This window comes from Acomys russatus, chromosome 30 (assembly GCF_903995435.1).
Source record: "Acomys russatus chromosome 30, mAcoRus1.1, whole genome shotgun sequence".
In the NCBI taxonomy this organism is placed as follows: Eukaryota; Metazoa; Chordata; class Mammalia; order Rodentia; family Muridae; genus Acomys; species Acomys russatus.
The window spans coordinates 32,427,628-32,452,073 of record NC_067166.1 but is presented as its reverse complement, the minus strand read 5'-3'; the positions used below and the strand labels follow the sequence as shown (position 1 = coordinate 32,452,073).

Sequence of the window (24,446 nt, the reverse complement as noted above, 5' to 3'; positions counted from 1 at the left end):
AGGTTCAGAAACTAAAGTTTTTAATAGTCGCTTTTCAAACCTTTTCTGCATACTTTCTGTCGTTTGCCTTAAAGAACGGCGAAGACTGGTGAGAAGACACACACAGAGAGAGAGAGAGAGAGAGAGAGAGAGAGAGAGAGAGAATGAATGCGCTCACTCTGTATATGTGCGTACTGTATTCAATTGGTTCAGATGCTTCAGAAGAGCTAAGGCCCTTGCTGTACATCTCTTGCCGACACCTCGTTGCCCTTAAATCGTGCATTTGCCTTGCCCGCTGACATTAGATTGGGAGAAATTCCGAGCAGCAGCCCAGTTTCTCTTTTACCTAGCCTAGCGCGCCTACTCACTCGTGCTGCATATCCCCTCTTGTCCACTAGAGGTCACTGGCCCCTCGCGGCTCGCCTCTCGACCTGCTGCCTCCTGCTCTTGGAGCTCAAATTAGCCTCGCGTTAATTAACACCCGAGTCCATCAAGGCGGGTTCCTCCGTACAGTACATGCGGCAGGGCTTAAATAGACAAGTCACATCCAGCCAAAGCAAACCTCCCCAAACCCAACACTTCCAGCATGTCCAAACTGGGAGACAGGCGCCAGAGTAACCCGGGCCAAGGTATAGTGCCATCATCCCGCTTTAACTTCTTATGGGTGGGGCTTGCTAAATTGTTCTTCGTGGACACAGGTTCTGCTGGGCGGCCGCGGGCTTTATTCCTCGTTCTCTCAGGCTGGGCTGAGTGCTGTCTTACCCTGCCAGAAATTTCTTAGGGAGAATGTCTCCTGCACCCGTCACTATGCAAGAAGAGGGTTGCTGGTCTACACTCTTCTAGGCTCACACGAGTGGACAGGCAGGGTTTTTTATTAAGAGGCGTAGAGCACAAGGGTAATCCCCCAGAGGTCTTCGAACGATACACGACAGCGTTTCTCTCGCCTTTTACCGCAGAATGGGGCGGGGGGAGGGCGAAAAAGCGGGTAATGATGAAGGCTATCCACGACGAACAGAGCCTGGTTTCAGTGTGTGCATGGGAGGGCCCGAGGTGTTCTGGGAAGTTCTCTGACTCAAGATGCAGTTCGCATTGATACTTTTTTGAGTTGAGCAGGAAATCTGAGGTGTAGCTTTCATTTTACATTATTTTCAACGAAAGCCCCCGACGAATTTCGTCCTATGAACTGGGAAGACTGAGCCATGACTCCAGGCCTCAACGAATTTTTTTAACAAAAAAAACCCTTTATTCTTCAGTTTGTTTGGGTCCAAATATCTTAGCAGAGTAACAGAAAATCAAATTAGGACACTATCAAAATTCCAGCCTAAAGTAAAAGTACTATTTCCCTTTGTGGATTAGTATTTATAGGTTTTTCACATTTAATATTTATTTTATTTTTTATTAATTTATTCTTGTTACATCTCAATGGTTATCCCATCCCTTGTATCCTCCCATTCTTCCCCCCTCCCATTTTCCCCTCATTCCCTCCCCTATTCCTGAGAGGGATTACCTCCCCCTGTATATGCTCATAGGGTATCAAGTCTCTTCTTGGTAACCTTCTGTCCTTCCTCTGAGTGCCACCAGGTCTCCCCCTCCAGGGGACATGGTCAAATGTGAGGCACCAGAGTATGTGAGAAAGTCATATCCCACTCTCTACTTAACTGTGGAGAATGTTCTGTCCATTGGCTAGATCTGGGTAGGGGTTTAAAGTTTACCGCCTGTATAGTCCTTGGCTGGTGCCTTAGTTTGAGCGGGACCCCTGGGCCTAAGAACCGCAGGAAACGAAACCCTGTCCGTTTCTGTAAACCGCCATAACAAGCTCCTTTGGCATGGTGCGTTAGTACGTGGGCCACATCAAGTGTTCTTAATTTCTTTGGGGGAGGATATTGGAAATTTTAATTCAGATCTAAAGATTTACCTCACGTGAGGTCTTTTGCGGGGGGGGGGGGCGGGGGAGGGGGTTAGTAGACCGTGTGGGAAGGCGGGATGTGAACTTCCCAGTAGCTTGGGGTTGGCCATTCTTTATCTGGTTCCCCAAAGACCTGGACATTCGGCTTTGTGGGAGAATGGGATCCTTCGCGTTCACTAAACTACCTTCCCTGCAAACTGCTAAGGCACTGGCGAAAGAAGCGACACACATTTGTAGTGCTTCACTTGGGCTGGTTAATAATAGTCGGCATGTTAATGAAGCATTGTCTGCCTTCTGGGGAAAGGGGAGCCCCAGTCCGTGCTACAAACTATATCTGTGTGCTAGGCCGTGAGCACCAACAAAGTGCTCATCAATAGTATGGGGTTAGGAAAAGGCTGATTAGGAGTTACGGAAGAAGAAGAAGAGTCCACTTTTCTTGAGGTGGGAGGGGGGCGATTCCAAAGCTCCTTGAAGCTGGAACACCAACACCAAGGCACTTCGGATGCTAAGTGAATTCCAAGGCTTTGAAACACCATTTTGTATTTCATAATCCTAATTTTGGGGAGGGGGGTCCTTGAAACATCCCTCTCCAGGATCCAGCCCAACCTCAGTCATAAAAGAGCAAAAGAGAGCACACCTATAGCCCCTTTGACTGAACTTTGTTCAGTCACCGCTTGCTTTTGGCGGCGGTGCTGCCTAGCAGGGGTCTCAGCACATGCGGTGCAACCCGACCCGGCTCCAGTGTGGACACAGGTGTCAGTCTGAGCTGGAATTATGTAATATATTTAGCGGCCTGGGCTCCTACCAAAGAGAATTAGGGAGGGCGAGGCTTTCTCTTTTCTTTTCCTTTTGACTACATCTGGTGTCAGGTGTGCCGGATCTGTGGCAGCAGGTGTGATTTGAAGGAAAAGAACAAGCGAAATGGCGACCAGGGTCAAAGTGCTTTGGAAAGCTGCCAGAGAACCTGGCATCTCCTTCTCAGAGGCGCACCTGAGGACTGCACAGGTGCCCTGGATTCCAAGCAGAAGAGGCAAGGGAGGGAGCTGCACTCGCTCTTGTTAGAAGCTGTAGGGATTTTATCCTGATATGTTCTGGTAATTTACTGACCCCCTCATGAGCATGACTGAGTGAGTGTGAAGATAGATGCAAAGATAGATAGATAGATAGATAGATAGATAGATAGATAGATATAGATATAATCACACTGAGTGACAGGGAACCCCTCCTTTAAGAGTAATGATAACTTTTGGTAAGTGGTGCAGAGGGAAGTTCTAAATTGAAACTCAAGAGCGCATTCAGGACATTTTCTAAGTGATGAGGCCAAGGGAACACTCCCTGAGTGGAATTCATTTCACCAATTTTGGGAACTGTAGTAGAGCATTTCCAACAGTGCCAACCTGTGTTTCATTGGGCAGACAGGTAAGAGTTGAGGAATAATGTCTTTGCTCAACAATTGTGCATGTCCTTGCTAACGCCACATTGTTGCCATTCTGAAACTGGACAGCCACAGATATCTGAAGCCCTTAGATCACAAAAGGGATTATTTGAGCCTTAAAGAGTCACATGCTGAATCTGGAGAGTGGCCTTAGTTTTTAATGATTAAAACAAAGTGGCTTTTAAGTGATGAGTACGGAGTCTAAATTTGAACTTCCCCACTGATTTCTGAAAGGAATAGTCATTCAAGGTGACCAAAGAGTAAGGTTTTAAAAAACCTAACACTAAGATAACTGCAGCAGAAGATTCATATAGCGCCAGGCACAGAGTTGGGTATACAGTGGCTGTTCATGGGAGCTGTTAGAAAGACTTGTGTCCCCATCACACACATGAAGTCTCATCTCTGTATCCCAGAGCCCACTCACAGGACTTCTGCCTACAAAAACAAAACAAAACAAAACAAAACAAAAAAACCAAAGGGCTCACTCTATATATTGATACTGACATGAGCCCATGCCCTTGAGGTCTGTGGTAATTCTAGCAAGAACTAACTGCAGTGACTACCTGCAAACAAAGTGTTTACAGGTCTGTGAGAGATAAGCAGGAAAAAAATGCTAACATCGGTGTGTGTGTGGGGGGGTTCAACTGGCCCCATTAATGTGCCATAATCAATGTTGTTTGGTGATGACTAGTCTATCCTTCCTGGCTGTTGCCAATGCCATTGATTTTTACCTGAGTGGTGGAAAGAATCACTTCAGGACCACTGTTTGTGCCCTCCAGCACCCCACCCCTGCATGAGCTTCTACATGAATCTCAATGGCAGGTCTTCTACGCCAGCTAAATATCCTGCCGTGACTTGAGTGGAAAACAGCCCAACGTAGAGTTGTCTCTTCGATGACAGAAATGAGAGGGAGATCCTCTTCTCCTACCCTTCCTCCTTTTCCTCCTAGAATCAGGACAGATTTCCAAGCTCTCAAGAAAGCTACACTTCCTAGTGTCCGGCTGCAAAATGCCAGACATATCGTCTGCTTTACTGGCTTCCTGAGGAAGATTTCCACACCTTAATGACAAGGCAGGCTGTGTATCTTGGAGATGTCAGTGGCTACCTAGTTTCTACTTTAAGACTTCTGGTCTCATTTTGTAAGCCAATCTCAGAGTGTAGATAAATTAAAAGAAAAAGAAAAAAGACCTGGAGGGCAATTCATGAAGTTGTCTGTCTCAAGTATAAAGAGAAGTTGTGCAGACTGCTTAAACCCACCCAAGAAGATCTCTGGGCTTTCTGTGTGTTTCAGACACCTGTAATCCAAAAATTGTGATTGTCACAGTCCTCTGACCGTGTCTCATAATTTCAAACAAAGACAGCCATGCATTCACAATTAGTATCCAACAAGCAAGAGTGCTTAATTATTGTGCAACTGTTAAATGTTGAAAAGTAATAAAAGATCTATTCTATTGTGGTCTGAGTGCTGCCCTTATTAAAAACAAAACAAAACAAAACATTCACTTCCAAATGTGTGGGAGATACCTCGAGGTGGAGAACTTTTACCCTCAGACACTGGGTCCCTACCAGTGCAGTTTTCTGAATCTCTGCTGTAGCCTTGGGCACCAGTGTGGCCAAGATGCTTGTTCTTGGCCCAGTGATACACTGGTGCAGGCTGGGCTCCAGCTTTGTGCTTTTCATTTGGCTTCTTATTGCTACTCTCCAAAAGAATCTGGAGAATCCTAATCAGGTTGGTGAAATGTGGCTCCCACTTACTATAGTTCATAGCCAGCTCATTCTGCTAAGGGGAAATGTTGCTTTTATTTGCCTTCAACTAACATAATTTCTCAAAGAGCAACTTGGTCTTCCATTATTCTTCAAGCTCACGGTAGGCAGAAACTCGCAACATTTTATTATTGTTATCCTGAAGTAAGGCTTGGCAGGCAACGGAGTCATTACACCAGCTGAACAACCTAACGTCCAGGAAATTCTTTCTGCATTGGTTCTCTGCATAACCGTACAGCAAGGGTAGCCTCCCAACTAAGTACGCAAAAAACGCAAACCGGGTAGTGCTCTGAACCATTTGGTAGTCCCGCTGCACTGGGAGAAAGGAGATGGTTACCGTGACACCATTGCTGTTATCGACGTTAAAAAGCTTTGGGAGAATATAATTGCTAATAAAAAGGCTTCTTCTCCCTGCTCCTCAAGCCCCCCCCCCCGCCATGACATTTTATGACGCTCCATTCAGATGAATGTAAGGAGAATTATATGGAACCTAGCGGCCTACTGTACGAAGTCACATCTAGAGCTCAGCATGCGAATGAAGACGGGGAAACTCACTATATTTAGGCATGGTTGTCTTAGAAAACGCATTCACGTGTTTAGATATCGATGGTTAAACTTTTTCTCCTCATGAATGCGTCATGATTTTTCAAACCGACCGTGTGCCCCCTCCGTGGTGTTCTCGTGTCTGCGCATTAAAGGCGGCCATGAAATCATTGTATGGAGCTGGTTTAATGCGTTTAACAGAGAACTAATGGGTTGTCTGTGTCGGGAAGCATGGTCCCATTTCTAATCCCGTCACGTACGGAAGCGGTTTTGTGCGAATCTGTGGCTTCACCTTATCCATCCTGGACGCTCCCAGATGAGAAAATCCTTCCAAATGCTTCCAGCTTCCGACGGTTGCCAAAATGGTCTGCTTTCTGTGCCACTGTTTGTTTTTCATTTCAGCCTAAGTTCGTCATACTTAACAATAATAAACGATTCTTGTAATGTAAAACCTCAGTTGAAATGATCCGGGGAGCTCCTGCCTTGTCTTTGCTTTGAAATGTAATGTCAAATACTTGCTATGTTTAGCTTGCTTGTTTCTCCAAGCTGCAGAAGACCAAAGCTACTTTTGTGCTGGATTTTACTTTCTTTCTTGTCTAGAACATGCACTGCGCGCGCGCGCGCGCGCACACACACACACACACACACACACACACGCACACAAACGCAAACACATGCTCGTGCGTGAGCACAAACACACACTTACGCACACACGAACGCGGAGGGGGAGAGAGAGACAGAGAGAGAGAGAGAGAGAGAGAGAGAGAGAGAGAGAGAGACAGAGAGAGAGACAGACAGACAGACAGACAGACAGACAGACAGACAGACAGAGACAGAGAAACTCCGTAAGAAAGAAAATGAAGAAGTAGGGATGTCCAGTAAAGAAAAAGAAGAGGCAGGGATGCCTGGCGAGGCATGCCGCGGGAGACTCGCGGGGGTTCTGGCTTAACCCGGGTACTGGGAAAGGGGCACTCGGGGTGGAACAGGACCCAATAGACCAAAGCTTCTCTGACCAGGGTAAAAGGGCGAGAACGCCCTGCGGGCCCCCGCACTTCTTTGACACAAAACAGGATGGCTAGGCTCCCGTAACGAAGTAAAAGTTCCCGACTGCTTGAAGGCTGTAGATAGCCACCTTGCCCTGAGCGAGGACGCTGGCTGGTGAAGCGGCCTCTAAGGGCTGGCTGGACTGAGTGGAAGCCCTCGCAGGGGGTCGTGCTGCGCTAGCTTTTGTACCGCCCCGCCTAGGCCAGTCGGGAGCTGACGCACCAGCTCCCCAGAGACGCTGGGGGCGTCGCACTGCAGCTGGGTGGGGAGCAATTTATTCCTGGCGGTCACATCCCACCCCATCTTCTGTTACTCCACCCTACCCCTCCCATCCCTCCACCTCTTCCGCCTCCTCTTCTACCAACGCCCGCACTATCTTCTGGTTCTTCTCTTCGCCCTCTACTCTCCCTCTCTCCCTTTCTTTTCCTCTCTCCCTTCCCCCTCCTCTGAATAACCAAGCTTTTCAAGCTTTTGGCTCCAAAAGTCGAGAGAGAGAGAGAGAGAGAGAGAGAGAGAGAGAGAGAGAGAGAGAGAGAGAGAGAGAGAGAGAGAGAGGCCTGCGGTGACTGGAAGACAGGAGGGAATCTGGTGCATCTGGGAGTGGAAACTTGATGCTTCTGGACCAGGATTTAGCAGGGCCTCGCCTAAGGTGAGTACTCTGGGGGCCCCTGAGGAGTTCCACACTTGGAAGGGTCCAGACCCCGCCCAAATCTAAGAGCTTGGCGGTAGTCAAACAGCGGTTAGCACTGGGATGAAGTGAAGGTCAGGGGAAGGGCTACCCGCCAAAGAGTCCGGAGGCAAAAGGGTGCTGTTCGCCTCGCCTAGTAGCCCCTAGCTTCTAGCTCCGTCTTCTGCCCAGGGCTGCTGCCCAACTTGCGTAGGGAATCCGTGACGGACGGGCGCAGTGTCCAGCGTTCTCTCCCATGCCTACCTTCCCGCAGCTCCCCTCCTTACATCCCCGCGTTCAAGGGGCGCTCTGGCGTCAGGAAGTGAGAAAGTATGCTTCTCTTAGACCTTGAAAAGGGGAAGTTTTGCAAGGAGGATGCTCCTCGGTGCTACCACTCCCTCGAACCCAAATTGAGATCCCTAGATTATGCAGAATATTGTTCTTTTCTTTTCTTTTATCTCTCTCTCTCTCTTTTTTAAAAGAATGGCTTTAACGAAAATTCGTATACAGTCAAAAAGAACATTTATTGGATCACCATGACTGATCAGCTGCTGTTGACCTACCAATAAGCGTTTTTTAAATACACACGCACACTCATGCGTGCCCCCCTACACGCAAACACACTGGGGGCTACATGTAATGTGTAAGACAGCTCTAAGTTACCAAGAATTAAGAGAGGAATCTAAAGGGCTTTTAAATGTTATGTATGCATCCTCCATTTCTGTGCAGATTGTTTGGGGGGGGGCTGAAGGAGCACTCGTTGGCTGGGCATTCTCTCTGTGCCTATGTGTTGCGTGTGTTGTCAGCTGGCTCTGGTTTCTAAGCGTCGAGTGTTGCCAAAGGCTGAGGCGAGCATCCTCCATCCACCTCGGCACCCTAGCGGCGGAACAGGACTCATTTGTTTGGTGCAGAGCGGTGAGAACCTTGAAGAGACTGGCATGTAGTTAGGTCGGGGGGGCCCCCTGCCATCCATTACACCTGCGGCAGATGGCTCAAGTAGTAGAATGTTTTTGTTTGCCAGGATCAAGAAGGGGGGGGGGGGAATTCAACCTGGCCCCACTCAAAAGAAGTACCGTAATGAACCAGAGGAAGGAAAGAAGCCATGCCCATGCCATCAAAAGCAACAATGCTGCCTCCCCCCCCACCCCCCGCTGAGTTATCCTGGGCTGTTAATGACCTTGATGCCTGGTTCCAACAGATAACATGGCAGAATTTTACGACTGTGTTTCTGATCAAATGTTTTCTACACACACACACACACACACACCTCCATGTGAAAGCACACAGGTGTTCTTAGCATTCCTCTCCATGAAGCGGGGAGGGAAAGCCACCCAAAATTCAGGAGGGCTCATCTTTTCTCAAGAGCTTCTTCATTCATTCAGACCGCCAACTTACACACAACAAATGCTCCTGGCCCCAGACAACCAACTAGCTGGGATTTAAATGGCCTTCAAGGGTATCTCTCTCTCATTTTTTTTTTTTTAAACACAGAGTAACTTCCTTTCTGACCAATACTGTCATCCTTGAATCTCTTTCTTCATGTTACTCAACAACGAGGGAATGAAGTAAACATACCCTCCCTGGTGACAGCAGAGCATGGCAGATGTGACAAAGAACACAGATCCAATCCAGTAGCTCAGTCTGTTTTCATTTGTTCAATCCTATACTAAACAGGAGAGCTCAGAGAAAACTGTCTCCACCCTTCACACAAGTCATGAAAATCACCCACATCTATGTTTTTTATAGCAAATAATTTTCAGCATTGTTATGCTGACCTAAGTTTTTGTTCCAAATCAAGTAAGTTTCCTTTGCCCAGGGTAATAGTATGCTAACTCGTTGGGATTGGCTGGTATACAGACACAGAAGGATTCCACCATTTTTGAAGCATCCATTCCATTTTCTATAGTTTTCACATTAAGGCCCAACGATGTTTACAGTTATACAAAAGACAATGAAACAGGAATCCATTCTAGTTATGGCTGGAAGGGTCGTGAATGAGATGCTTTCTAAAAACCCCAACACAGAAAGGGAAAGAAACACTGACATTTTCCAACATGCCTTCAAAACCTAGAGAATGCCTTGAGCTGGGTTTGCTTGGCTAGGGCTCCCATGCCCACTGTAGTTTAATTGTTTAGCAGTCATTTTCTTTTTTTGAGAAGGAACTTTCCTATTTATCAGGATATAAGGCTCATTGAGAAGGAACACCATAAAATAATGCTGTCTTCCATCCAGTATTAGCAATGTGAGCTTATTCGCAAATCATACAAATTGCCAAGAATTTATTTTAAGGTTTGAGCCCATGTTTTATAAAAACACACTATTGTCCACTTGCAGGAGAATTAGAACAAGAAAATACCTTTTTTAAAAAAAACAAGAAGTAGAGGCTTCTTGGGCATATGAAAGACTTCATAATGAAAAAGAAAATAGAGAACTGTTTTTTTTTTAAACTTCTGCTTTTAAAACTTCCTGTTTTAGTTAAAGAAAAAAATAAAAGTAACAAACTTTTGCAATTATTAAGAATGAGGACAATAATTTGGTCAGAGCAAAGCTTATTCCTTGCCCTCTTTCTATTTTAAACACCTTAGATCCTGATTCCACCCAAATACTCTAAAGCTAAGAATGTCCAGTATGAAGTCTTGACCTTTGAATTAACAGGTGTGTTTATTGTTTTTTTAAAAAAAGAGATTTGTTAAGAAGTGACATTTTAAATCAAAACTCAAAGACTCCAACTAGTTCAAATGCTGCAGTGTTCAAGAAGAAAGGGTCTGCCCTAATATTTAAACAGGTTAGTATTGGAATCCCAGTAAGTTTTCAGAGGCTCAGAACCTGGCACTTGAAATGGAAACATTTAGACTAGGAGGGGATGCTGGGTCCCCTCCCTCCTCCACCCACTGCTGGGACCACCTACATCACATATTTTCCTATAAAGTGGCTATGTGGTGTTATGGAAAAGACTCATAAGACAAAGTCTAGAATACACAAATTGCATGCAGATATACTTTATATAAAATACATATGCTTTAACATATCTACTTTGATATACATGGTGTGTGTGTGTGTGTGTGTGTGTGTGTGCGCGCGCGCGCGCGCTTTAGATCTCAAAAGCATCACCATCACTCCAAGCTTACCTTAAATTTCTCAATTTAAGGTATATAAGATTTATATTTAAGGTATATAAGGTATATATTTAATGTGTATAAGGTATATAAATATTTAAGGTATATAACGTATATAAACTTAAGGTATTAAAATATCATAATTCGTAAAGAAAAGGGGTATCAAATGTCAATTTCTGGATGCAGTACAACATGGTAAAGCCGTGAAAGCCATCCAGCACACAGAATGGCTTAACCAATTTACAGGCCTATGGTGCCAGGCATTTGCAAAAATAACAGTCTTCATTTGGCGCTGAAATAGGTGTGGTGCTGAAGAGGACTATATTATAAACTCAAGTAAATTAGGATTTGGGCTTTTGCTTGGGTCTCATAAAACCGATGGTCACTGCATTAGCTGGTCCTTAGGGTTCCCAGAAGAAAGGACCTTCTTCTACTACAGAGAGGGTGTGTGTGCTGCTTGTGTGATCAGCCCCTTTATGAAGCCCCATAAGGCTCTCTAGAAACTATAGCTTTGTCTTTCGTGGTACAGTATTGGCTAGATAGGTCCTGAAAACCATGAACACAAAGCTCTTGAGGGCCCCCAAGTCCCGAGAATGCAGGATCTCCAAGTCAGGGCCGCCCCGACGACCCAAGCGTGATGCTCAGTAAGCCAGTAGGTGTCGCTGTTTCCCTGCTGGCAGGAGCCTGGAGCCCGACGTTGGCCCCTACAACCATTCATTTTTTGGGGGCCCTGGTGCTTTCCCAGACTCCTCTGAGCTTAGGGATGCGATCGCTCCCTTGTCTTGCTCCCCGAACGCCAGCCACGGTGACACCTGGCCGTGACCACAACAACACTGGTCGGACTAAGTAGAGGAACATCTGTGGAAAGAGAAAGGAGACGCCCAAAGGCCGCCCCGACGGAATAAGCTAAAAGCCCTCTCCATCCCATCCGTACCTACGCCCCCCTTTTTTCTTCAGAAGCCAAGAGTGGCGGGGGAGGGGCGGGCTATCGGAAGCACCCTAGTAATACCCTAAATTGAGGAATTCAGACACGGTTGTACTTTGACTTTGAAAATAAAAATAAACACGAGGTTCAAAATCTCCCTTCGCGGAAACTATTCACAGAAAGAGTTGTGATATCTTTGTCTCAAAGACAAGGAAGGAAGGACGAAGGAGGAGGAAAGACAGAAAGAGAGAGAGAGGGAGGAGAAGGGAAGAGAGGGAGAGAGGGAGAGGTAGGGAGGGAGACGGAGGGAGGGAGAGAAGGAGAGAAAGGGGGGAGGAAGGGTGGGAGGGAGAACAAGACAACTCTAGGCCTGGCCCTTGAGCTACCTATGGTCTTGCCCACACGCCTGTACACGGAATGTGATTGCGTTGGCCAGCCTCTGCTCTGCCTCAGAAAGGGAAAATTTGAAATACATTAGTGTCCCCGCCGTTCTCACCAAAGCATTGCTAACTAAGTATTAATCTCCATTGGATAGGGCTAGGTCGTCTTTGGAATATGTATTAAAATTCTAAGTATTGAGAATTCTGTTCCTTTCTCTGGCATCCTGCGGCCCCCTGGCTTTGACTCAGTATGCCGCGTAAGCGATTATTAATCAGAGGCGTTCTTTTTGTGTGTTTCAAAAGAGGGGCATTTGGCTTGCAGATTCCAAGAGAGACATTTACAATGGTTGCATCCTATAGATGGCTGGAGATTTTATGAAGATCAGGGTCTCTTTGCATAGGGAACTCACGTCTCTGATTAAAAGGTGACAAGGGAGGAGGGCATGAAGCACCCTAAATTCTTAGGCTTGTGCAGTCGCAAGAGGTACCGTGGAAATGGGACTAGCTCTGTATTTAATTTGATTTTAAAATAATATCTTCAGTTAAGAGTTTGCACTTTTTAAAGAAAAGTATACTGATGTTTTGTGTAAAAGTAAAACATTCGTAAAAAGAAAAACCACAAGAAATATAAAACTGACAGACAAAACAATTCTCACTTAAAGTCCCAAGTATATTGGAGTAATTTTTGTTGTGATGTCTGGGCCTAGGCCTCATCATCTCAGGACCCTCGGAGCAAGAGGGCTCCTACTAAGAGAGGCTGAATTTTTAGCCAGAGTTGGCAAGCGGCTTCATTAAATGTCACGCCCTTTGCTATGTTCTTAAAATTGGCTCCTTTCTTTAAAGTCTTATGTCTGTTATACAATTTTAAAGAACCATTTCTGATCCAGACGGTAGATTTATCTCTGGGAGGGGTGGGGGTAGGACGGGCACGTGTTTAATTGGAGGTTGTGAAGTTCGGTGAGATGATATTTTTAGGTTGGAACTCTCAAATTCATATATTTGGATATTTCTTCCGGTCTCACTCAACCTGTTTCCCCTGGTTCACTCAACCCTGCCTCTCTTTTTCCGCTCTTTCTTGCCTCTCTCTTCCTTCTTCCCTCTACAGCGCCTCTTCTCCTTTCCTCCCGCTTCTTCTGTTTTTCGCCTCTTTCTCTCTTCCCAGCACCCTTTCTTGTATAATTTATTGTCTGATTCTATCAGTCAAGTTCATATGAAACTAGCAAGTAGGAGGCCCAGCACCCTAATCTGGTCCTCTCCCCGACGCGCATAAGAGACTTTAGGGAGCTGTTGGTAGCTACCAGGTCACGGACCAGCGCGGTGGCCCTAGGTGCAGAGCGCGCTGCTTGTGGAGGAGTTGGGGTCCGCCTAGGGTTGCGGGGCTTATTCAAATGCCGCCCGCTGCTGCTGTGATTCGCAGGGACTCGGCCTCCATATGGTAATGCGGGCGCAGGGAGGGGGGGTTGGGTGGGGTGGAGGGAGGCGCAGAGGGGAGGGGAGGGGGAGGAGAGGATGGGGTTGAGGGCGGGAGGGAGGGGGCTCCGACACCGCGCGCTCTGCTGCCGAGCTGGGACAGAGCACCCGGACCCGAGGCAGCGGAGGCAGCGGCTCTACCCACCCTCTACCGCAACACTGTTCGAGCCAGGAAGCCACCAAGCCAAGGGCCCTCGGGGTAAGCCACAGCGCGCTCACCGTAGCGATGGTGACGCCAATGAGGGAAATTAGAAACAGAAAAGATTACAGAGAGATCAGAGATAAGAGGTGTACCTCTCTCTGTCCCTTGTCACACAGCGCGCGTGCACATGCATCTGTACAAACATGCATGCTCAGACAGCAATGCATTCCACAGTCCTTGCTACTTCCATTTAAATACATGCACCGACACTCTATACCCCGCAACGTGGCCAGTGTGTTTGTCCTGACCCTGCATAAAAGCGGGCAGGTATGTGCCAGAGCCCAGTCAAGAATAAACAGCCATGCATAATTGAATCGTGGCCAAACTCAGACATTCCGCCTGCTGAATTGATTCATTCGGCCAGGTTCTCCCCACCCTAAGCGGAATTCTGTAACCAGTTGAGGAATTCTGCAATTATTCATAAAATGTGCTGAAATTTTTACCTCTGGTAACGTAATTTTGCTATATATGGCAAGGTAAGGGTGAACCTGAAGGATGGATGTGTTTCCATTTTTTAATGTTTTACGCATAGCCATCTGACCACTTTTTATTGGGTGACATATCATATGAGCACTTTCGTGTAGGCTTGGAAAAACTATAACCAGAGGAAAGGCTGGAAAATGCCATAAGAATTAAGGGTGCTGAAAATGGATGCTAGAGAGCCCAACATGAAAGATGGCATACAGCTGTAGGTTTGCAAGGAAAGGAAATACATGTGAATATTTATACACAAAAGCCATTGGGGAGGGCTGAGCCTTGCCTTGAGTAGCTGTGCAGGTAAGTCATTCATAAGAAAACTAATTACCTGTGCATGTACTCGGACTTGTTTAATTGAAAAAGCTGCATGTGTGCACATTTTCTGTTCTTTGTGGTTATGCAATTATGGATTAAGTCTCTCTCTCTCTCTCTCTCTCTCTCTCTCTCTCTCTTACATTATAGCTTTGAGGAATGTTAATGTGGGATTTACATATACATATATCCAATAGTCTTTGTGCTGAATAGCTATATTGCCAAGAAGGAAAAATTCTATAAACAAGATTACTATTGCTTAAAATCCAACTCAAGGCCTGTATATTTTAAGGCACATCAGCTGGTTTAATACAGTTGGCTGTTTTGTTTGTGTGTTTTCACTTCAAAGTCTGGAATTACGGGTGCTTTGCAATCGAGGTAATGTCCTTTCATCCATACTGGGATACAATTAAACTCAGTACATTTTAAATGCTGCAGGCATTTTAAATGCTACAACATGGTTGAAAATGTCTTCCTTGCAGAAGAAGGCTGTCCACCGCTGTGTCTAGACAATTTAAAATAGTTTTTTTTTGTTTTTGTTTTTTGTTTTTTGTTTTTTTAAGAAATGTTAGAAAGCAATAGTTGGTGAGTATGGCATTCCCTCAGTTAATCAGCACAATCCTTTAGTAATCTTTGGAATCCCTTTGCTCACAAGTACTTTTTTTTTTTCACATATATTGACTCCAACCTATGTTTCTACTAATATGAAGTTAATCAGACAATCAAACTTTGAGCTTCAAAACCCTCACCCTCGGCATTATAGTCAATGGGGGGGGGGGGGCGGCGGCTATGTAAAGAAAGACAAGAAGGAATGTGTTTCTTTTATGATCAAACTAGGATGTTCTCCTGTTGGCATTGCATACATAGCACATATGCATATTTGTAATCTTAAGTAAAGAGAAGGGAGGCAACTGTGTATATAATCTAGATATAGCAGCAGACACTAGCAAAAAAAAAAAAAGACGGATAGCTAGGACAACAGAGACATAATAAAACAGGAAGAAAAAAGAAGGGGGAGGGGAATCAACAAAACTGTAGAACCAGAAAATTTCAAGGAATTTTTAAAAATGCAAATATAGCTTTACATATGCATCAGTATTAAAAATAATACACGCTGGACCCAAGGGGAGTTGCAGGAGAAGGAGGAGGAGGAGGAGGAGGAGGAGGAGGAGGAGGAGGAGGAGGAGGAGGAGGAGGAGGAGGAGGAGGAGGAGGAGGAGGAGGAGGAAAGAATGGAGGTGCCGCGGAGCCCTGATTATGCATGGGCCGGAGCTGCCTCCTCTAACCTGTTCTCGGAGCAGGGCAGCCGGCGGTCCTCAGCCGCCCACAGAACAGGAGCCGAAACAACCGTTCCCGAAGGCTACAGCGTTTATTTTTCTCTTTTGGGGGATTTTGGCGGTTGTTTCAGGGGCTAGCCAACAGGCCCCTTTAATTAAAAGCTTCAATAAAAGGCGATCGCTCCAGGAATGCACCGCTCCTCTTCACGCAGGATTTGCATATTTTTTTAATGCCCTAATTTCCTTGATGTATGTAAACGTAGCCGGACGTAGAGGGAGACAGGGAGCTGACGTCAATGGACGTGACCTCAGCTGCTAAACCTTGAACGTGAAGCCGGGATGGGGGAAAACACGGAGCGGCAACCGGTGGAGCCCGAAAGCCTGTGTGGCAGTATTTTCGGTGGCCGAACCGGGGCAGGAGTTGCCAAGGGCGCCCTTACCAGCCCCAGGGGAGAACAAGCCGCTGCCTGGTTACTGCCCCGCGGCAGTTGCCAGCCTCGCTAGCATTCCGGCCACTTAGGCAGCCTTGGGTTCTGCTCCTCCTGCCTCACCAAATAGACGTTTTCTTTCCCCTAGCGGGGGGGGGGGGGGGGGGAGAGCGGGAGATAGAAAGAAAGAGACACAGACAGACAGACAGACAGACAGACAGACACACACACACACACACACACACACACACACACACACACACACACACACCTAAAAGAACAAACCGAAAGCAACAGATAACAAACTAAACTATCCCAAGTGTTTTAGAACACTCGGGTAGCTTGTCAGAAAGAAGATTGACAATGGAACATTTTTTTCTTCTTCTTCTTCTCTCCACAAGAAGAGGAGAGGGAGACGACAGACACCAGCAAAGCGTTCCTAAAACACGATATGCTACACACGTTCCCAGTAGGGAGAGGTAAATTACTCAACCAAATGGTGAGGGTTTCTCTTTCGGCTACCTGTTTACCTGTGAACAAATTATGCGTGTCAGCTTCATTAACAACAGTGCCAGGGACGCGAATTTTACTATAGTGGGAGTGGTATGTGTGTGTGTGTGTGTGTGTGTGTGTGTGTGTGTGTGTGTGTGTGTGTGTTGGAAGGTGCTTAGACTGGTGAGGACAGAAGGAGGCGACTTGAAACACACCAGTCTTTGCATGGCTAAGCCTGTGGACTTCTCAGGCCAAGACAGCAGGGCTGAGGCTCGAGTTTCCCCCTTTGAAGAGATAAACCTAAAAAGACTTCGCTTGAACAGCTAGGCCCACCCAATCGCATTGTCTGAAGGACGGGAATTGAGGTGGGAGCCATCCTCTTAGCCGCAGCTTGGATTAGGCCTGATGTATTCTTCTTCTAAGAGCTCAGCTACCTCTCAGTGGCGGCGGCGCTGGGAGACTCAGCAGGGAGGCCTGCAGGCTCCCCTGTCCCCGCGCGCAGGCTAACGTGTGCCCGCGCACCAGGCGGGGGCCGCTGGCACCTCCCAGAGCATCCTCACCCCCGCCTACGATCGCCACCGGCTGCGAGCCGCGAGGGTTTGGTCTTCGGTCGCCACTGAGTTAGGGGCACAAAACGGCCAGCAGGCTAGGATGGGGCGCTAGAGGCTGCGGTGTCAGCTTCCCAAGGCTGCGGTTTCTGATTCCACCCCTCGGTCCCAGCTTTGTTTTCCTGACCTGTTCTCGGAGACTGGGCCGCATGCCCGAGAGGGGAGCGTGCGCTTGTGAGTGTGCGTGTGCATGTGCGTGTTCGCGTGCGTGTGCGTGGAGGCCGCGGGCGCGCGCAGCGGGCGGGGACCCTCCAGCCAAGGACAGGCTTGGCTGGCTGTCCTCCGGCTGCACTTGGCGGGAAAGCTGGGGCCCGGCAGCGGGGCCGCGCGCCGGCTGCTCTCAGGACTGCCTCCCTATTCCTGCGCGGGCCGCATTTACATACTGGCGGGCGTCGAATTTTTTACAGAGCACCACCCCCTCCTCGCCCTAGGTCGCACGCGCGCGCAGGCTCCCGCTACCGCCCCAGGCTCCTAGGTATCCAGCGGAGGCTGCCTCCAGCTCCAGGCGCGCAAATAGGCCCAAGGGAGCAGACAGCTCTCCTCCGGACAGATTCCTACACCGCCTCCCCCTCCTCCTACGCGCCGGCACCCCTGACAGCCTCCTGCTGGTGTTGCAGGACACCCACCTTCCCTGAAAGCCTCCACCTTTCCCGCTACACGCTTCCAGCCCCTCCTCCCATATCTCGGCCTCTCTGGCGCGCGCGCGCGCGCGCACACACACACACACACACACACACACACACACACACACACACACACGCTTTTTCTTCCTTTTCAACCTTTATCATGCGTGTTTGGTACCTTTTGAATAAAACTGTAGTTTAGAAAAGAAAATATCCTTATAATGTATTCCTTGTCTTTAGCCAAACACATTAACATCAAAAGGGGGAGGGGACTTGAACCAAAAGACCTTTCTTAAAAAAAAAAAAAAAGTCTTCAAGTCAAAAGGTCATTCTCCAAGTTTGTAAATAAAATTGCAAAGGGAACCCCTAAAGAAAGGAAAGAAGGAAGGGAGGGAGGGAGGAAGGGAGGGAGGGAGGGAGGAAGGGAGGGAGGAAAGAAGGAAGGAAAACCCACAAGTTAATAAAATGGTGCACTGGGAAAACAGGACAGGGGAATTCTTTTAAAAATGCTTTTAAGACACCAAGAGGAGAAAAGCTAGGGTGAGAGAGAAAAAAGAAAAGAGAGAGAGAGAAGAAAAGGTAGAAAAGGCAAAATAAGTTTCCAAAGAAATGTGTGCTTTGCATCCTACAATAGAAAAATGTAGGCATTGCCCTCCTTCAGACGAGACATTTCTAATTTGTTCCGTCTGTCAGGAGGGGACTATGAGAGGTTTGGGTGCAAATTCATTATCTCTGGCAACGCAGAACGGAGTGTGGGGACTGCAAAAGACCGTGGCAAAGGATGAACAATGGGCCTTCAGTTCATCAGTAACAAAAGCAGTGGGGAAATTGGTTGAGTTTCAGAGCACGTCCTCCTCGGCAGAGGGGGCTGGACTAGACCTTGGACAGCCCCCCCAAAAACTTGCCGAGCCTCACACACACCCCTTCACTCTGCACTCCGAGGCTCAGGGAGCAAGTGCTTGGAGTGGAGGGGGGGCGGGGAAAGTTGGCTTTTTCCCCCTCCTTGGTCTTTTGCATCCTTCACTCTCCCTCAGAAAGACGAGCTGCATAAACTATCTTAGACGCAGTCAAGGAAGAATCTCCCACCATGTGGAATTGAGCGGCAGTTTTAAATGTACTAAGAGAAGACTGATCTTAAAAAAAATTTTTTTCCCCTTCTTTTTTGGAGACGCCTAAAGGAGCCTGTTTGTGTGCTGTGGCCACGTTCTGCTGTGACTGGATCTTGCCTTCCGCCTGGCTCCTCGATTTTGATCCGACTTGATTTGGGAACAACACTGCCTGGCAAAGAGAGATCAAGTGAGTATCTCGGCGGCTTGACGGTTGCAAGCTCCCGGGGCAGTGTCAGGCCCAAGCTGCCGGTAGTTGACCCGGCACTCACACTAAGAGCCGGGTGAGGGCCGCTCCAAGGGCCAGTCCGGGGCTTTGCTTCAGCTAATTGATTGTATGTCTCCAAAGCCAAACCTGTTGATCCCGAGAGTTGTCCGAGCCAGGGCTGTTAATTATCCTTCGTGTTGACCCCTAATCTCAGAGATATGCCAGGAAAAATTCGCGCAGAGAAAAGAAATTTTGTATGAAAATTTGTGGTTTTGGTGGCGGGACCTTCTTCCCTTAGAATCCGCGCTAAATACAATTGGGTTTGTGTCCTTGAATTCTGGATTCTCATTTTAAATAATTTGTCTATTTTGGATCGCCCCAAAGTTTCAGTTACCTGGCACTGAAGCCACCGTCTGCTTAGGTACTGGTGGAAAACTTGTGTACACTGCATTTGGTAGATTCTCCCCTTTTCTTTGCTTTTTGGGTTTGGAGGTGAGAGACCACTTAATAGAGTCACTGTGAGTTTAGCTTTAACCGAGGGTTAGTGACTGGGACTTGGAGCTCTTCAGCCTCCAAAGCCTCTGGAATCGGAGCGAAGCCTGCTCTTGCTTTGGTTAGAGGCCAAAACCAACTGAAGGCAAAACCTTCTTTTGGTGGTTAGGAACTATCTGCAGAAAATCCTGAGCAAGGAGTACCGCAGCCGTGGTTTTATTTTGCATTAGAATCTGCGGCGTTTTTCTCTTGCAAATTTACCGGCGGTGCTTGAATAGAGCACTGTCTGAAGGGGTCAGGGCAATTCAGTGGAATTGATCAGAAGTTAGACCCCAGGCCCTGTCATGTCACGGCCACGGCCGTGGGGTGGGGGTGGGGATTTAGAGCTGTGGCTGCCTTGGGCCCACAAGGATCGTGTCAGATCGTTTTCTCACTGTCTTGGCGCCCACACCTGCCCACAACCCTCCATTTCCACCTTGGCACCAGTAACTAGGGCGCTGGCACGAAGGAGCCACTGTAGTCAGCATAATTGAACCGGTGCAGCATTTTCATTTTGCAAAAACAACAGCTCCAGTCCAAGATAATAGTAAGCATTAAAAAATCATTTTTAAAAACCAACCTATATTCGGGAGTATATAAGACTTCCTAATATTGGTTGGGGGGGTGGGGGAAGGGTATAAAAATCCACCACTTTACAGCAATCAGGTTTTACATTATTCATTGATTTACTGAAGGAAAGAGCCAATCAGGAGCCATAGATATGAATGCACATCTCACTGTGCTGTGGCTTTACAGTAAACTATTTGCATCTTTCTAATGGATTAGACATTTATCCTGGGATTCTCATTGTTTGAAAGGCCAGGAAATTCAGTCCCTAAAACATTTAGAAAATCAGACTTTGTTCCAGACTTAAAATCCTTGCGTGGTGGGGCTCTCTCTTCTCTTTTGTATGGCAGGTTACAAGGTTCAAATCCCTAATGTTTCTTAAGTCTCTCTTCTTTCCAAGCTAAAAATAAAGGGAGAAAGAAAAATTAATTTCCCAAACCCCTCTAGATCCTGCATATTTTGCATTCCCATTATCATGCATGTCTCCATTTAAATGCAAATTAGCATATTTAACCCTGTAGGTGCTAAGGCCCAAGATACACAGTACTGGTATTTTATATAATCTTTTGGCATTTTAAGGAATCACAGTAATTATAATGCTTTAAATTAAACCATATTTATATATGATCTACATTATTTATATAAACCATGGTCATTTGTTTTATTGCCTTTTTTTCAGATGAGACAGACTTCAAAGAAGCATAAAATGCATAGACTATTCAATCAAACAAAGGTAATTTAAATTTTTTTATTTGATAGAATCTGACTGATGTACAAAACCAAAATAGAATATGGTTTACTGGCAGGCAGGTTTGCAGTGTCTTTTCTATCTCCCTTTGCAGCAGACAGAATCTCAGAAACATCTTAGTCTCAGTGTGTTTAGCTTTGTGAATATGCATGTAACATATACATATATGCACAAAGGACAATATAAACATAGCCTGAAACAGCCTAGAAGAAAGAAGCTGATATTCAGAAGGAAATTAAGATACTTTTATTATAATGAAAGCCAGTTAGGTTCATTACTGGCACCATGGACATTGATGTAAGCGAAACGACTTTTTATAAAGACAATAGAAGGATTGATTATAGACTACAGTTTGCACACCTGTAATTCTTACAGACCAAATATTTAAAACAAGTTGATGTTAGGCCACTTTGTTAGGTATTCTACATTAATGTGAACAGGATTTCGACATAGTCTAAACATTGTTCACAAACCAAGTATATTTGAATTAATTAAATAGCATACTCCGGACTCAAATATGAGAAAATCCATAACTTTTTGCTTTAAAGCAGCAGAGACTATTTTATGCCCAAGTAAACCAGGATGTTTCAAACCATGTTTCAGCAATCTGGAAACTTATGAAAAGATCACAAAGCAAGCATGACAATCACACTGTAATCTACTAGCTACTAACAGGAGAATAAGCAGTCAGGGTGTTTGAACTCAGTACATCGGCTCCTTCAAGTGCAAAAATATCTGAGTTTAAAGTCTAGTTGCTGAGGCCTGCTCTTCACGTGTAACATTGCTAGGACTCCTTGGAGCTATATAAATGTAACATATCGTAGGTTGTACATGTAATAATGCATATGATAAACTAAGGTATAAACCTTGGCAATATTATGAATAAGGAGACACTCAAAGTTAAATACTAGTGTGCTTAATTTTCTCCTGTGTGCATGAGAGGTTGATAGAGAAATAAAATATTTAATTGGCTACATGGCTAATAAACAGACTGCCCATAATCCTGATCTTGGTTCATTTCACTCACTGGGGTTCCCATGATGAGCACCAAACCTGCAGCCCAGTCTTGCAGTCAGTTGGCATGACTGTATCGTGTTGCCCTAAGAATATGCTATTTTAACACAGTCTCTTAGTGGTAGAAGCATTCAAACATTCAGTGTGTTAACTCCCATGGTAGATACTGTTTCTAAAAGCACATTTTGTTGTTGAGTATGGGAATATAGTCATAATTATTTTCAAACTCACAAAATGTAAGGATAATAGACATACACACTGATGTACACGGACCTTGTCCTTACTCACCTAGATAGACATGAAGCAAAGAGATATTTTTAAAATATTTTGAGTTCTTGGGCTTTGACTTACAGAGTTGAGGATATTTGAGCCCATGCTTACTTTATGTAATACATGCCAAATCACTAATTATTCTGCTGCTAGTTCTTAGAAAGCAAGGCCACTGTGCTCTTTAATCTTCCAAGCTTCAAAGCCCATTAGCATTTTTACACTATGTCAGAAGTAGCATGGGCCTCACTGAGCTGTTTATGTTGTGACCATAGGGTATAAAAAGGAACAACAATTTCATGAATGTGCTTTTAAGACGATTGCAGTGTTCATGTGCATTTTATACCTGACTCCTTGTTCATAATTTGATAAGAAATATAGGTGAGTTTTTTCCCACATCTTAGTCTTTTCTAAATAAGCAATAAAAGAATGCTTACCATAAAAGTAAACAAATTAGTTTAAGGATAAATTGGCATCTCTGTTACTAAGCCATATCTTACCTAGTGTGATATTATGTTTAAACTCTTCATTGAAGATTTTTTTCCTAGCATAAAAACAACACAGAACAAAAAAAACAAAACAAAACTTGCCAGTCTCTCCTTTACAGGGTGTTTATTTGTAGGCTCTGTATGTGATTGCCTAAGCAGATTCCTCATTCTTCTCCTAAATGCATAAGTTAGTGAATTACTGAGAAAAATATACATTTCAAAAAACAGCAATCTAAAAGTGTTTTAGAAATGTGTACATTAGAAACTATTGTTGCAATGTTTACCTGTGCTGCATTCTAATGCGTATGCTCTTTATATGCAATCGTTAAAAAAAAAAGAAGAAGAAGAAGAAGAATCTCATCTGCCATTGGGGAAAATAGACACATTATGGAGTAAAGAGTGCTGTGATGCACTGGTGATGTGTGCAAGGGAGACTAAGAATTATTAATTCTCTTTTAGCATGTAACTTGAAGAAAATCAACACTACTAAAAATTAGTCATTTTGAATAATAATCCATAATGTTTACCCACAGAAAAAAATGTCTCTTATGGAGATTACCATGAATGTTTTGTTGAGAGGCATTTGGATGTTAGATATTATAAATGTATTAGACACAGCATCTGTTATAAAGGATGGAAAAGAAAAAGACTCTTTTAAGTGATTTTAAAGTAACACTTTAAAAACTTCTAAGACAATGAATAAAGTTAATTTATTAAATGACCTTCTGCTTCTAGACAGACAAAAATAGGAGTGGTTGGGGCAAGGGAAGTGTGTGACACCAGCTCTTCATTTCCAGGTGTTTTGTCTGTATTTTCAGGAGACAGTACTTTTGACGTAATTTTATCAGCAAGCCTAGTGCATTTTGTCCAGTGTGAAAATTGATGTTTAAGACAGTAGACAAAGGCTCAGTTTTTTAACTACAGCAGAGTTGTGAACAACATTAGAAAGTATTGCTGCAATGTTTACCTGTGCTGCATTCTAACGCACACACCCTTTATATGCAATCATTTTTTTTTTTTTCTAAAGAGATAGAGAGAAGCTCGTCTGCTTAGATCGTTCAGTTTGAACTTACAGAACAAAATACGCTACCCTATCGCCACGGTACACAGATACAAAACATCACTGAGCTGTGGAGACATTAAAAACACAACACCAAAGCAAATTGTCAATGTAATCACACATCGACTCACTGCGTAATACAGATCTGATTCCCAGCCCCAGAAAGCGAGGCCCCGCTTTAAGCAATAGCAAAGTGCCTTCCATCTGCCTGCCTATGCAATCTGCCAGAAGAGAAATGCAGGCAGAGACGTTCCCCAGACCTGAAATGCTTTTATCTGTCCTTAGAGAGAGATTTCCTCCAGTCTTTGGATATTAGAGCGATCTACACTAGCGCCGAAGAGGTAAAAGGCCGCGGGTTGCTTTTCCAGGAGCAGTCTGTAGTGATAGTGGATGAAATGTTGATTCAGAAAATAGGTCTTGTTGCAAAGCTGCTGCTGCCGTCGCCTCCACCGCTGCCGCCTCCGCGGCCTCCGCTACTGCTGGCAGCAGGCGTGGGGCAGTTGGCTGATCACTGATGCATATCAATAACCATGTACTTGAGATTTCTCATGACATCATCATTACCTTGGTCTCCCGCGGTCTCAAACCTTTGACCTTGCCGCGCTGGTCCACAATTTGGCAGTGAAAGCCCCTCCAATGACGGCCCTTTTCTTCTTCTTTCAGACCGGGGCAGCAGTACGCCAGCAAGACGGCATCTTCTCCCCACCCTAGAAGTCCTGAGAAATCGAGGATCTTCCCCTAAAACATTCACATACAAGATCTGTGCGATCAAGCTGCCAGCACTTGGTACAAAGCTCATGATGCCTAAC

At 45.6% G+C, this 24,446-nt stretch overlaps 1 long non-coding RNA gene across 4 annotated transcripts; it reads left to right on the top strand.

Moving 5' to 3' along the window:
- The first annotated feature begins 478 nt into the window (after positions 1-478).
- Positions 479-24,446, top strand: LOC127212267 (uncharacterized). 4 transcript variants are annotated; one of them, XR_007833535.1, is made up of 4 exons: positions 479-608; positions 18,817-18,944; positions 20,740-20,793; positions 24,301-24,446. It is a non-coding gene; the product is annotated as an uncharacterized LOC127212267 (long non-coding RNA). The 4 variants fall into 4 exon arrangements; XR_007833536.1 differs by lacking the exon at positions 479-608 and adding an exon at positions 12,333-13,194; XR_007833534.1 differs by lacking the exon at positions 479-608 and adding an exon at positions 13,300-13,428.